The sequence below is a fragment of the Sminthopsis crassicaudata genome, chromosome 1, assembly GCF_048593235.1.
Source record: "Sminthopsis crassicaudata isolate SCR6 chromosome 1, ASM4859323v1, whole genome shotgun sequence".
In the NCBI taxonomy this organism is placed as follows: Eukaryota; Metazoa; Chordata; class Mammalia; order Dasyuromorphia; family Dasyuridae; genus Sminthopsis; species Sminthopsis crassicaudata.
In genome coordinates this window covers 459,622,062-459,636,946 of record NC_133617.1, presented here as the reverse complement: position 1 = coordinate 459,636,946, position 14,885 = coordinate 459,622,062, and positions in this window count along the sequence as shown.

Below are 14,885 nucleotides of genomic sequence, written 5' to 3'. Positions count from 1 at the left end.
CATCTCAATAGATGCAGAAAAAGAATTTGATAAAATCCAACATCCATTCTTACTAAAAACACTTGAGAGCATAGGAATTAATGTACTATTCCTTAAAATAGTCAGAAGCATATATTTAAAATCATCAGTAAGCATCATATGTAATGGGGATAAACTGGAACCCTTCCCAGTAGATCAGGAGTGAAACAAGATTGCCCACTATCATTATTAATATTCAATAGTCTATCAGAAACACTAGCCTTGGCAGTAAGAGCCAAGAAAGAGATTAAAGAAATTAGTGTAGAAAGTAGTGAGGAAACTAAGCTATCACTCTTTGCAGATGATATGATGGTCTACTTAGAGAACCCCAGCGATTCTAATGAAAAGCTATTAGAAATAATTCACAACTTTAGCAACGTTTCAGGATACAAAATAAATCCACATAAATCCTCAACATTTTTATACACCACCAACAAAATCCGACAGCAAGAGATACAAAGAGAAATTCCATTCGAAATAGTATAAAATATTTTTATACTTAATAGTATAAAATATTTGGGAATTTATCTACCAAAGCAAAATCAGGAATTATATGAGCAAAATTACAGAACACTTGCCACAAAAATAAAGTCAGATTTTCAATAATTGGAAAAAACATTAAGTACTCCTGCATAGGCTGAGGGAATATAATAAAGATGACAATACTCCCTAAGCTAATATATTTATTTAGTGCTGTACCAATCAGACTCCCAAGAAACTATTGTACTGACCTAGAAAAAATAACAAGAAAATTCATATGGAAGAACAAAAGGTTGAGAATTTCAAGGGAATTAATGAAAAAAAAAATCAAATGAAGGTGGCCTAGCTGTACCTGATCTGAAACTATATTATAAAGCATCAGTCACCAAAATCATTTGGTATTGGCTAAGAAATAAACTAGTTGATCAGTACAATAAGTTAGGTTCACAGGACAAAATAGTAAACAACTATAGGAACCAATGTTTGACAAACCCAAAGATCCCAACTTTTGGGATAAGAATTCATTATTTAACAAAAATTGATAGGAAAACATGGACCCACACTTAACACCACATACGCAAGATTAAGATCAAAATGGGTCAATGATTTAGGCATAAAGAACAAGATAATAAATAAATTAGAGTAACATAGGATAGTTTATCTCTCAGACTTGTGGTGGAGGAAAGAATTTGTGACCAAAGGCGAACTAGAGATCATTATTGATCACAAAATAGAAAAATTTGATTACATCAAATTAAAAAGCTTTTGTACAAACAAAACTAATGTAAACAAGATTAGAAGGGAAGTAACAAACTGGGAAAATAGTTTTACACTAAAGATTCTGATAATGGCTTTATTTCCAAAATGTATAGAGATCTGACTCTAATGTATAAGAAATCAAGCCATTCTCCAATTGATAAAAAGGATATGAAAGACAATTTTCAGATGATGAAATTGAAAGGATTTACACTCATATGTAAGAATGTTCCAAATCACTATGGATCAATGAAATGCAAATTAAGACAACTCTGAGATACCACTACACACCTGTCAGATTGGCTAAGATTAAAGGAAAAATTAATGATGAATATTGGAGAGGTTGTGGGAAAACTGGGACACTGATACATTGTTTGTTGGGATGTGAAAGAATCCAACCAGAAGAGAAAAGAAAAGGGAAGGGCAAAATAGAAGGGAAGGCAGAAACATTATGAAAATGGTAAGAGAAGGGAGGAAGAAATGAGAGGAGATGAAGAAGAGTGTGCCTACCAAGGACAGGTTGGAAAGAGAGACCAAAATTATATACAGGGGATAAAAATAGTGGAAGGTAAGACAAAGCTGGTAATAAAAACTATGAATGGGAATGGAATGAACTGTCCTATAAAATGGAAGTGAACAGCAGAGTGGATTAAAAGCAGAATCCCACAATATGTTGTTTATAAGAAATACTTGACAACAGAGAGATACACAGTGAGTGTAAAGATAAAAAGTTGGAACAAAGTTTATTATGCTTTATCTGAAATAAAAAGAAGCATGGATAATGATTCTGATCTCAAATGAAGCAAAAATTAAAATAGATCTTATTAAAAGATAAAGAGGAAAAGTATATCTTGATCAAGAGTACCATAAACAATGAAGTAGAAATGATATTAAATATGTATGCATCAAGTGGTAAAGTAGTCAAATTTATAGGGAAGATTTTAAACCAGTAAGAAGAAGAAATAGACAGCAAAAGTATACTGGTGGAGGACCTCAACATTTCTCTCTCAGACTCAGAGAAATCTAATCACAAAATAAATAGGAAAGAAACTAGGGAAATTAACAGAATCCTAGAAAACCTAGATAAGATAAAACTCTGGAGAAAATTGAGCAGGGACAGAAAGGAATACCTTTTTTCTAGGCATTACATACCACCTACACAAAAATTGATCACATATTAGGGCATGAAAACCTCACAGTAATTCAAAAAGGCAGCAATAATGTTTTATTTTCATACCTCAATGTAATAAAATTATACTCAATAAATGAACAGAGGAAAATAGAATAAAAACCAATTGGAAATAATATAATCCAGTATTAAAAAATGAGTGGGCCAAACAACAAACCACAGAAACTATAATTTAATGCAAGATAATGACAATAATGAGAGAACATACCAAAACCTATGGATGCACCCAAAGCATTTCTTCGGGGAAATTTTATATCTCTAATTAGCTACATGAATAAAATAGAGGAAGAGGAGATCAATGAATTGGGCATGCAACTAGGAAAAAAAACAACTTAAAAAGGAATAAATTAAATACCAAATTAGTAATTCTGAAACTCAAAGGAGAGAATAATAAACTTGAAACAAAGAAAAATATTGTACTAATAAATAAAATGAAGGTCTGATTTTATGGAAAAATCAACAAAATAGATTAACCTTTGATTAACTTGGTTAGAAAAAGGAAAGAAAAAAAAATCAATCACCAGTGTCAAAAATGAAAAGGATAAACTTACCACCAATGAAAAAGAAATTAAAGCAATAATTAGGAGCTCTTTTGCCCAATTTTGTCATCTGGCAATCTAACCAAACTGGATGTATATTAACAAAAATATAAATTCCCCAGGTTAACAAAAGAGGAAATAAATTACTTACATAGTCCCATTATAGAAAAATAAATTGGATAAGCTGTTAATGTATTCCCCTCAAAATTTCTAGGACCTACTCTATTGAATTCATAAGTGAATTCTACCAAACATTTAAAGAATAATTAATTCCAATATGGTATTGATACCTAAACCAGTAATCATCAAAACAGAGTAGACCAATCTCCCTATTGAATCTTGATGCAAATATTTTGAATAAAATGTTAGCAAAGAGATCACAGCAGCTTGTCAGCAGGATAATACACTATGACCAAGCAAGATTTATTCCAGGAATTCAGGGCTCATTCAGTATCAGGAAAACTATTACCATAACCAACTATATTAATAGGAAGATAAACAGAAATCATATGATAATCTCAATATATCCAGAAAAAGCTTTTAATAAAATATAGCAGCCATTACTATTAAAACACTGGAGAGCATAAGGATAAAGTAATAAACAATATCTGTCTGAAATAACAGAAAACATTATTTGTAATAGAGAGAAGCTGGAGGCGTTCCTAATAAGATCACAAGTGAAACAAGGATGTTCATTATTAATTATTGTAATAGAAATGTTGGCTTTACCAATAAGAAAAGCAAAATAAATTAAAGGAATTACAATAGATAATGAAGAAATAGAACTATCACTCTTTTCAGATGATATGATGATACTTTTAGAAAATCCTAGAAAATCATACAAAAATCAACTGGGAAACAATTCGCAACTTTAGCAAAGATGCAGGATATAGCATAAAGCTCCTAAAATCATCAGCATTTCTATATATACTGATAAAAACCATAAGCAAGTGATGGAAAGAGAAATTCCATTTAAAATAACTAGAAAAATAAAATAATTGGGTGTCTAAGGCAAACCCAAGAACACTATGAAAACAACTACAAAAATCTTACAATGACAAGACTTCTTCTAAGAGATAAAACCAAATCTAAAAAATTGGAAAAATATTAATTACTCATAGGTAGGCCAACTAATGTAATAAAAATGACAATTCTGCATAAATTGGCCTACTTGTTCAATGCTCTACCAATGAAACTACCAAACAATTACTTTATAGAACTAGAAAAAATTATTTTATAGAATGAACAAAATTCATCTGGAAGAAACAAAGGTCAAGAATATCAAGGAAATCAATAAAAAAAACATACAAAGAATGATGGCTTAGCAGGATGAAACTAAAGCTGTATTATAAAATGGTAGTAATAAAATAATTTTGTACTGCCTATGAAATTGAGTGTTGGATCAGTAGAATAGAATACATACATGACACAATAATCAAGGCATATAGTAATCTGATACTTAATAAATAACCAAAATCCAATTTCTGGAATATCTGACACAAAATTGCTGCAAAAACTAGAAAATAATGTCAGAAATACCCCATAACAAAATAAAGTCAAAATGGGTACATGATTTGGGCACAAAAGATGATGCCATAAAGAAAATAGAAGATTAAAAGATAATTTACCTCTATCTTTGGAGAAGGGATGAATTTATGACCAAAGAAGAACAAGAAAACCTGAAAGATAAAGTATAACTCAGATTACATTAAAATAAAAAAGATTTTACACAAACAAAACCAACAGTAATAAGATTAAAAGGGTAGTACAAAATTTGGGGAAAAAATTACAATCATTGTTTCTGATAATGGTTTCAATTTCTAAAATATATAAAGAACTGTGTCAAATTTACAAGAATACAAGTCATCCCCCAGTTGATGAATGGTCAAAGGATATGAACAGACAATTTTCAGATGACAAAATTAAAGCCATCTATAGTCATATGAAAAATGCTCTAAATTACTATTGATTAGAGAACTTCAAATTAAAACAACTCTTAGTTACCACTATACACTTCTCAGGCTGTCTAAGATGACAAGAAAAAAAGAATGATAAACATTGGAGGAGGTATGTGAAAACCGGGGCACTAATGCATTGTTGGTGGAGTTGTGAAATGACCCAAACATTCTGGAGAGCAATCTGGTATTATGAAAAAATGGCTATTATTCTGTGCATACCCTTTGACCCACCACTTCTCTTAACAGGTCTGTATCCCAAGGAAATCATAAAGGAAGGAAAAGGACCCACATGTGCAAATGTTTGTAGCAGCTCTTTTTATGGTAACAACGAATTGGAAAATGAGTAGATGCCTATCAATTGGGGAATGAGTGAACAGGCTGTGATGTATGAAAATAATGGGTTATTATTGTTCTGTAAAAAATGATTGTTATGGGCCAGAGCTTGAAACAAGGTGCTAAGTCAATGGAATTGATAGAGACAATGTTATTTAGCATGATGCTTAGTAGTTCTCTAGTTCAGTATATGTACTTATTCCTTACTATAGTTCTACAAGATTCACTCACACCTTTGATAAGAGACCATCTAAGTTCAAACAAACTCAGCCAGAATCAGAACTAGGGAAGACAGAGAAGTGGTGGCAGGCCCTCCTTCTTTGCTTCTTCAATGAAACCAAGATCCTGAAGGCCTCCAGAAAAATTAGCCAAGGCTCAAGTGAAGGAGACAAGACTTTGAAGGAGACAATAAAGGATTTGGATTTTGACCTATGGCTGCTCATGTGGTGTTATTGAACTGAAACGGAGGCTGCCTCCAGAGACCCCAAGAAAACCTTAACAGAGAACAATACATTTTAGAAAGAATATTACAAATGATGAATAAGCTGATCATAGAAAGGCTTGGAAAGATTTATGCAAACTGATCCTGAGCAAAATAAGCAGAACCAGGAACACATTGTACACAATAACAGAAAAATGTGTTATGATCAACAATGAAAAATTGGTTTTTCTCAGAGGTTTAATGATTCAGAGCAATCCCAATTAACTTTGGACAGAAAATGCCATCTGCATCCAGAAAAATAGTTATAGAGAATTAATGCCGATCTGCATTCACTTCTTTTTTCTGTTTTTTTTTTATCTCTCCCATAGTTTTTCTTTTTGCTCTGATTTTTCTCTCCCAACCTGATTGATAAAGAAATGTGTATTTAAAAAGTTACAAAAATCTGTAACAGAAACAGCAAAATAATAAAGAAAAACTTGGGCAAATTAAATAAATCATTTAGAACACAAAATAGATAGTAGTATACTCACAAAATAAGCAGTTTAAGCTCTATTGGAAACCAGATCTCAAGAGTAAAATATCAGAGAAGGTAAAATAAAAGAATCTTCATGACACCAGGAATATCAATTAACCAGAACAGCACAACAAATCTGGAAACTACAATTGGCTTTTGCATATTCATAGTGACCTATACTTTTCTCTTATTATTATGTTAATAATCACACAACTCAAAAAGTCACATCTTACTTTCATGTTGGAGAGAAGAAAGGTGACACAAAAAATAAAAAGCCCTAGATTTGTAGTCAGGAAGTCCTGAGTTCAGACACTTTCTAGCTCTGCTTCCTTTCTTTGCTTACTCCAAAGGCAAATCCAAGGGCAGCTGCCTCAGGTTTCTCATCCATAAAATAGTGCTAATAATAACACTTACCTCTAAGGGATGTTATAAGAATTAAATGAGAATATATTTGTAAAGTGATTACCATATTAAAAAAAAAAGAGTCCTTATCAAATGTTAAAAAATTGAAAAGAGCACTCTCACCCCAGATAATACATTTCATTGGAAAAGAATAATGGAAATAAGATGTAATTTCACCACCAGTATCTTTCATATATTGGAAATATCTTTTAAAATACATATAAACTACACCTCAGTGCAGCAGCAATTCTTTTTCCTCCAATGATCAGTTTGACCCCAACTCCCCAGCAACCATGTTGAAATGACCTGCAATTTGCATTAATATTGTCACTACTTATTCCTCTATGTGATTCTTCTACTAAGGAAATCATTGTTAATGACCAATAAAACAGGAATACACCAAGTTACATCACCTTCACCAACATACAGGGTTCAATCATCAATGCTAAAAAGAATGAAGTCATAAAAAAGCATTCCAACACAGTTTTTGATATCAAAGGTTGGTCACAAATTTTATAATGTAGTTCTACAGTCAAACATGAAGCATGAAGCACAAAGGGGAGACCAAAAGTTTTTTTATCTAGAAGAAGCATCTTTTATGATTCTTACCAAGATCAAAAAATTCCTGCAACTTACATTGGAAATTTGTAACAAATGCTGTCATCACAGTACCAGCCTATATCAATGATTTCCAATGTCAGGGCACCAAAGATGCTAGAATCATTGGCTCTGAATAATCAGTGAGCCAACTGCTGCTGTTATTGCTTATGGTTTAAACAAAAAGGTTGAGACCAAGAGAAATTTTGATCTTTTATTTTGGAGGTAATACTTTCAATGTCTCCATTCTTATGATTAAAAATGACATCTTTTAGGTCAAGTATACATGAAATATACTTGCATGGGGGGGACACAATCAGTTTTTTCATTGCCAAGTTCACTTGAAAGCACAGGAAGAACATCAATGAGAACAAGAGAGCTGTTCTAGATCTGTGTAGCAATTGTGAATGTCCAAAATGTATTCTCTCTTCCAGTATCTAGGCTACTAGTAAAATTGACTGCCTTTATGAAGGTATCATCAAAAAATCAATCCTGACAAAGTTACTGCTTATATGCCAGCTGTCCAGGCTGCCATTTTGTCTGGAAACAAATCTGATAATGTGCTACACTTGCTACCATTAGATATCAGTCTTATTTTCCCTGGAATTAAAACTGCTGGTGGCACAATAACAATTCTCACCAAGTGAAGTACTGTTATGCTCACCAAGCAGACTCAGACATTTTCCACCTACTCAAACAGAATGATATACTTATTCAAATTAATATAGGCTACAGAACAAACAACAAAGGATCACAATATGTTTGGCAAGTTTGAGTTCCCAGATCAGATTAAAGTAACACTTAATATGCATGCAAATGGCATCCACTATATTTCAATTATGGATAAGAGCATGGGAAAAGAGGGTAAAGTTACTATTATCAATGACAAAGTTTATCTAAGCAAAGAAAACATTGAACGTATGATCCAGGATACTGAGAAATACAAGGCTGAGAATGAGACGCAGAGAGAAAAGGTGTCTTAAAAGAATTCTCTTAAATATTTTGCTTTCTATATGAATAATACCACACAGGAGAGAAAAAAAAAAACTGGTGGCAAAATTGGTGATAAAGAAAAATAGAAGATCCTTGACAAATCTAATGAAATAATCAACTGGCTAGATAGAACCAGACTTCTGAGAAAAAAGATTTCTGTTCAACAGAAATAATTGAAGATTTGCAACCCCATCATTACTAAGATGTACCAAAATGAAGTAGGCTTCCTAAAAGAGATACTTGTTAGGTTCTTAGAAGAGCCACATCTAGAAATGTTTCTTCTGGACCATCCATTGAAGAAGACTACTAAACTCACCAGAAGAAAAAGCATTCCACATAGCTTTCTAAAAATTGATTGACTCAAATTGTAGCCAAGGCAGTAGCTGTTTAAAAGTAACATTTAAACTGCTGTGTAAATCTGAACATTCTGAATTTTGAATTTATACAGTGAGAGAAACGTGAATAACATCACACTTCATCACACTGTAAACAAATGGAAATGCAATTCTTATCCTAGAGAATTCATACTATTTTGACCAAATATTGAGAAAGGAGTCAGCACAAGGATGTTATTTAATCAACTCTTATGATAGTATATTTTCTGATTTGCATATATATTTGCCTGATTTAACACCTCTATTCTAGCACTGAATTTACTAACTTGTGAAAGTATATATTTCAAGTGCAGTGAAAGTGTAAGTTTGAAGGAAAAATAGCTCTTTTTTTGTATTTTTGGAGTTGATTTGTCTTTGGGATATCTACCTTGAAATATCCCATAAGCAGTCAGTTATGTAAGACTGAAAATGAGGGAAAAGACTACATACACACACACACACACACACACACACACACACACATGCACACACATATGTAGGTAAAAAACAAAAAAGGTTATAAAACAGAACACTGGGTAACAATAATAGTCATATAATATAGATTAAAACTCAAAAATGGAGACTTAGAAAGAGTATACATGAGCAAAGGAAACAGGAAACCTTGTCATACAAAATCAGAGAGGGAAAAGCATGCAGAAGGAGAGGCTGGAGAATTCTATCTATTTCAATATGAGGATCATAAAATATGAGGGCTTAGAAGAGACCATCAAAATGGCAATAAGAGATTACTTGTAATTTTAGAGTTATGTCACTTGAGATCTTATATCAGAAGCCAAAATGTTAAAGCAGAAGAATGAAAGAAAAGGATGTTAAAATAGTATTATATATAGATTCTTCTAGACTCTTGAGGAAAAAAGCGAGAAATATTGAATAATAGTGTGCATTAATAGTATAATATAAATAAAATTGATTTGCAAAATCAAAAATTAAAAGGATGAACTTACCACCAATGAACAGGAAACTAAAACAATAATTAGCATCTATTTTGCCCAATTGTATTCAAATAAATCTGATAAATAAGTGAAATGCATACAAAAATCTACATTTCTCAGATTAACACATGAGAAAAGTAAGTACTTAAACAGTCCTATTTTAGAAAAAAAGTAAACAAACCATTAATGAACTTCCTAAGAAAAAATCTCACAGGCCAGATAGATTTACAAATGAATTCTATCAAACAGTTAAACAACAATTACTTCCAATATTATACAAACTATTTGAGAAAATAAGGGAAGAAGTATTACTAAATTCCTTTTATGACACAGAGTTGGTGCCACACCTACACTAGGAAGGGACAAAACAGAAAAAGACAATTATAGATCAATTGCTGCAATGAATATTGATGCAGAAATCTTAAATAAAATATTAGCAAAGAAACTTGTTTTGCTTGCTAGGGCATTTACAAAACAGGTGAATTGAATTTGTTTTTGATGAAAGGATCAGAGCTGAAAAAAATTGACTTCCAAATATACAACTCAAGAGAAACATAAAAAATAATAAGAACAGAATCCTTGAGAATTATATCTCTGTCAAGGTCATACATAGATATTGAATGTATAATTTGATTTTACTGTTATAATATAATGCAACATAACATAACATAATAATATAATAGTAATGTAATGTAATATTGTAGTGTAGTGTTATGTAATGTAATGCAATACCATGCAATATAACATAACATAACATAACATAACATAACATGACATGACATGACATGACATAATATGATATGATATGATATGGTATGATATGATATGATATAATATAATATAAAAAGAAACCAGAGGTGGAAAGGGGATTTTACCAGAAAAAAAAAATAAAGGTAAAATGAGGGAAATTACATTTCAGGAAGAGGCAAAGAAAACCTATTATTATTAAGGGAAAGAAGGGAGGGGGGATAAATATTTTATGAATCTTAGACTCATCAGATTTGGCTCAAAGAGAAAATACTAGGCAAATTTAGTTACACAGAAAAACTTCTCTCACCTTAAAGAAAAGTGGGAGGGGAAATGGAAAAAAGGAAAGGGTAGGCTAATACAAGGAAAAATAGGAATAGTAAGGGAAAAGTATAAGAAAGAGGGAGGAATTCTTTTTTTTTTTTGATTAATTTTATAATTATAAAACTTTTTTTGACAGTACCTATCCATGAGTAATTTATTTATAACATTAACCCTTGTATATATTTTTCCAAATTTTTCACTCTCTCCCTCTACTCCCTCCCCTAGATGACAGGCAATCCAATACATATTACATGTGTTGCAGTATAACCTAGATACAATATGTGTGTGTAAATTCAATTTTCTTGTTGGACGTTAAGAATTAGATTCCGAAGGTATAAGTAACCTGCATAGAAAGACAGTAGTGCTGAAAATTTACATTCAATTCCCATTGTTCCTTCTCTAGGTGTAGTTGTTTCTGTCCATCACTGATGAACTGGAAGTGGGTTGGATCTTCTCAGTGTTGAAGATTTCCACTTCCATCACAATATATCTTCATACAGTACTGTTGTTCTTCTGGTTCTGCTCATTTCACTCAGCATCAGTTCATGTGAGTTTTTCCAAACCTCTCTGTATTCATCCTGCTGGTCATTTCTTACAGAAAAATAATATTCCATAACATTCATATACAATAATTTACCCAACCATTCTCCAATTGATGGACATCCATTCATCTTCCAGTTTTTAGCCACTATGAAAAAAGCTGTCACAAACATTTTGACACATACAGGTCCCTTTCTCAACTTTAGTATTTTCTTGGGATATAAGAGCAATAGCAGCAATGCCGGATCAAAGGGTATGCACAGTTTGATATCTTTTTGGGCATAGTTCCAAATTGCTCTCCAGAATGGCCAGATACTTTCACAACTCCTCAAACAATGTATCAGTGTCCCAGTTTATCCACATCCTTTCCAGCATTCATCATTATTCGTTCCTGTCATCTCAGCTAATCTGACAGGTGTGTAATGGTATTTCAGAGTTGTCTTAATTTGTATTTCTCTGATCAATAGTGATTTGGAACATTTTCATATGAGTAGAAATAGTTTCAATTTCATCATCTGAAAATTGTCTGTTCATATCCTTTGACCATTTATCAATTGGAGAATGGCTTGATTTCTTATAAATTAGAGTCACTTCTCTGTATATTTTGGAGATGAGGCCTTTATCAGAACCTTTAACTGTAAAAATGTTTTCCCAATTTGTTACTTCACTTCTAATCTTGTTTGCATTAGTTTTGTTTGTACAGAAACTTTTTAATTTGGTGTAATCAAAATGTTCTATTTTGTGATCAATAATGGTCTCTAGTTCTCCCTTGGACACCAACTCCTTCCTCCTCCACAAGTCTGAGAGGTAAACCATCCCATGTTCCTCCAATTTATTTATGATTTCGTTCTTTATGCCTAAATCTTGGACCCATTTTGATCTTATCTTAGTATGTGGTGTTAAATGTGGGTCCATGCCTAGTTTCTGCCATACTAATTTCCAGTTTTCCCAACAGTTTTTGTCAAATAATGAATTCTTATCCCAAAATTTGGGATCTTTGGGTTTGTCAAACACTAGATTGCTATGTTTATTCACTATCTTGCCCTGTGAACCTAACCTATGCCACTGACCAACTAGTCTATTTCTTAGCCAATACAAAATGGTTCTGGTGACTGTTGCTTTATAATATAGTTCTAGATCAGGTACAGCTAGACCACCTTCATTTACTTTTTTTTTTCATTACTTCCCTTGAAATTCTGGACCTTTTGTTGTTCCATATGAATTCTGTTGTTATTTTTTCTAGGTCATTAAAATAGTTTTTTGGGAGAGTGATTCGTATAGCACTAAATAAATAGATTACTTTAGGGAGTATTGTCATCTTAATTATATTTGCTCAGCATATCCAAGAGCACTGAATGTCTTTCCAATTATTTAAATCTGACTTTATTTTTGTGGCAAGTGTTTTGTAATTTTGCTCATATAATTCCTGACTTTTCTTTGGTAGATGTTTTCCCAAATATTTTATATTCTCAACATTTTTTTTGAATGGAATTTATCTTTGTATCTCTTATTGTTGCATTTTGTTGGTGACATATGAAAATACTGAGGATTTATGTGGATGTATTTTGTATCCAGCAACTTTACTAAAGTTGTAAATTATTTCTAATACCTTTTTGTTAGAATCTCTGAGGTTCTCTAAGAATACTATCATATCATCTGCAAAGAGTAACAGTTTGATTTCCTCTTTACCTACTCTTATTCCTTTAATCTCTTTCTCGACTCTTATTGCTGAAGCCATCATATCTAATACAGTATTGAATAGTAACAGTAATAGTGGGCAACCTTGTTTCATTCCTGATCTTACTGGCAAAGGTTCCAGTTTATCTCCATTACATATTATACTTACTGACGGTCTTAAATATATGCTCCTGACCTATTTTAAGGAATAGTCCATTTTTTCCTATACTTTCAAGAGTTTTTAGTAGGAATGGATGTTGGATTTTATCAAATGGATTTCAGCATCTATTGAGATGGTATTCATTAATATGATTATTATATGGTCAATTATACTAATAGTTTTCCTAATATTAAACCAGCCCTGCATTCCTGGTATAAATCCCAAATTATCCTGGGGATGATTTTCTCAACTCTTTCTGCTAATATCTTATTTAAGATTTTAGCATCAATATTCATTAAGGAAATTGGTCTATAGTTTTCTTTCTTAGTTTTCAACCTACCTGGTTTAGGTATCAGTATAATGTCTGTGTCATAAAAGGAATTTGGTAGGACTCCTTCATGCCCTATTTTTTCAAATAGTTTATATAACATTGGGGCTAATTTTTCTTTGAATGTTTGGTAGAATTCACATGTAAATCCATCTGGTCCTGGGGATTTTTTCCTGGGGAGTCGATGAATAGCTTGTTCTATTTCTTTTTCTGAAATGGGACTATTGAAGCAGTTTACCTCCTCCTCTGTTAATTTAGGAAGCCTATATTTTTGGAGGTAGTCATCCATTTCACTTAAGTTATCAAATTTATTGACATAAAGTTGGGCCAAGTAACTCCTTATTATTTCTCTAATTTCCTCTTTATTGGTGGAAAGATCCCCCTTCTCATTTGTAAGACTAACAATTTGATTTTCCTCTTTCCTTTTTCTGATCAGATTTAACAAAATTTTATCAATTTTATTGGCTTTTTCATAAAACCAACTTTTAGTTTTATTTATTAATTCAATAGTTTTTTTTTTACTTTCAATATTATTTATTTCTCCTTTTAATTTTAATATTTCAAGTTTAGTTTTTGGTTGACGGTTTTAATTTGGTCTTTTTTCTCTTTTTAAGTTGAAGGCCCAATTCATTAAATTTTTCTTTCTCCATTTTATTCAAATAAGCCTCTACAGAAATAAAATTTCCCCTTATTACCACTTTAGCTGCATCCCAAAAGTTTTGGTAAGATGTCTCATCATTTTCATTACCTTTGTTGAAATTATTAATTGTTTCTATAATTTGCTGTTTCACCCAGTCATTTTTTAAGATGAGATTATTCATAATGAAGCAGTATCAATATTAAACATATATGCAACACATGGTGCAGCATCTAAATTCTTAAAAGAGAAATTAAGAGAGCTGCAAGAGGAAATAGATAGCAAAACTATAATAGTGGGAGATCTCAACCTTGCACTCTCAGAAGTAGATAAATCAAACCACAAAATAAATAAGAAAGAAGTCAAAGAGGTAAATAGAATACTAGAAAAGTTTGATATGATAGATCTTTGGCGAAAGCTAAATGGAGACAGAAAGGAGTATACTTTCTTCTCAGCAGTTCATGGAACCTATACAAAAATTGTTCATATACTAGGGCATAAAAACCTCAAAATCAAATGCAGTAAGGCAGAAATAGTAAATGCATCTTTTTCAGACCACAATGCAATCAAAATTACATTTAATAAAAAGCCAGGGGAAAATAGAGTAAAAATAATTGGAAACTAAATAATCTTATACTAAAGAATGATTGGGTAAAACAGCAAATCATAGACATAATTAATAACGTCACCCAAGAAAATGACAATAATGAGGCATCATACCAAAATGTGTGGGATACAGCCAAAGCAGTAATAAGGGGACGTTTTATGTCTCTACAGGCCTACTTGCATAAAATAGAGAAAGAGAGGGCCAACAAATTGGGCTTACAACTCAAATTGCTAGAAAAGGAACAAATTAAAAACCCCCAGACAAACACAAAACTTGAAATTCAAAAAATAAAAGGTGAGATTAATAAAATTGAAAGT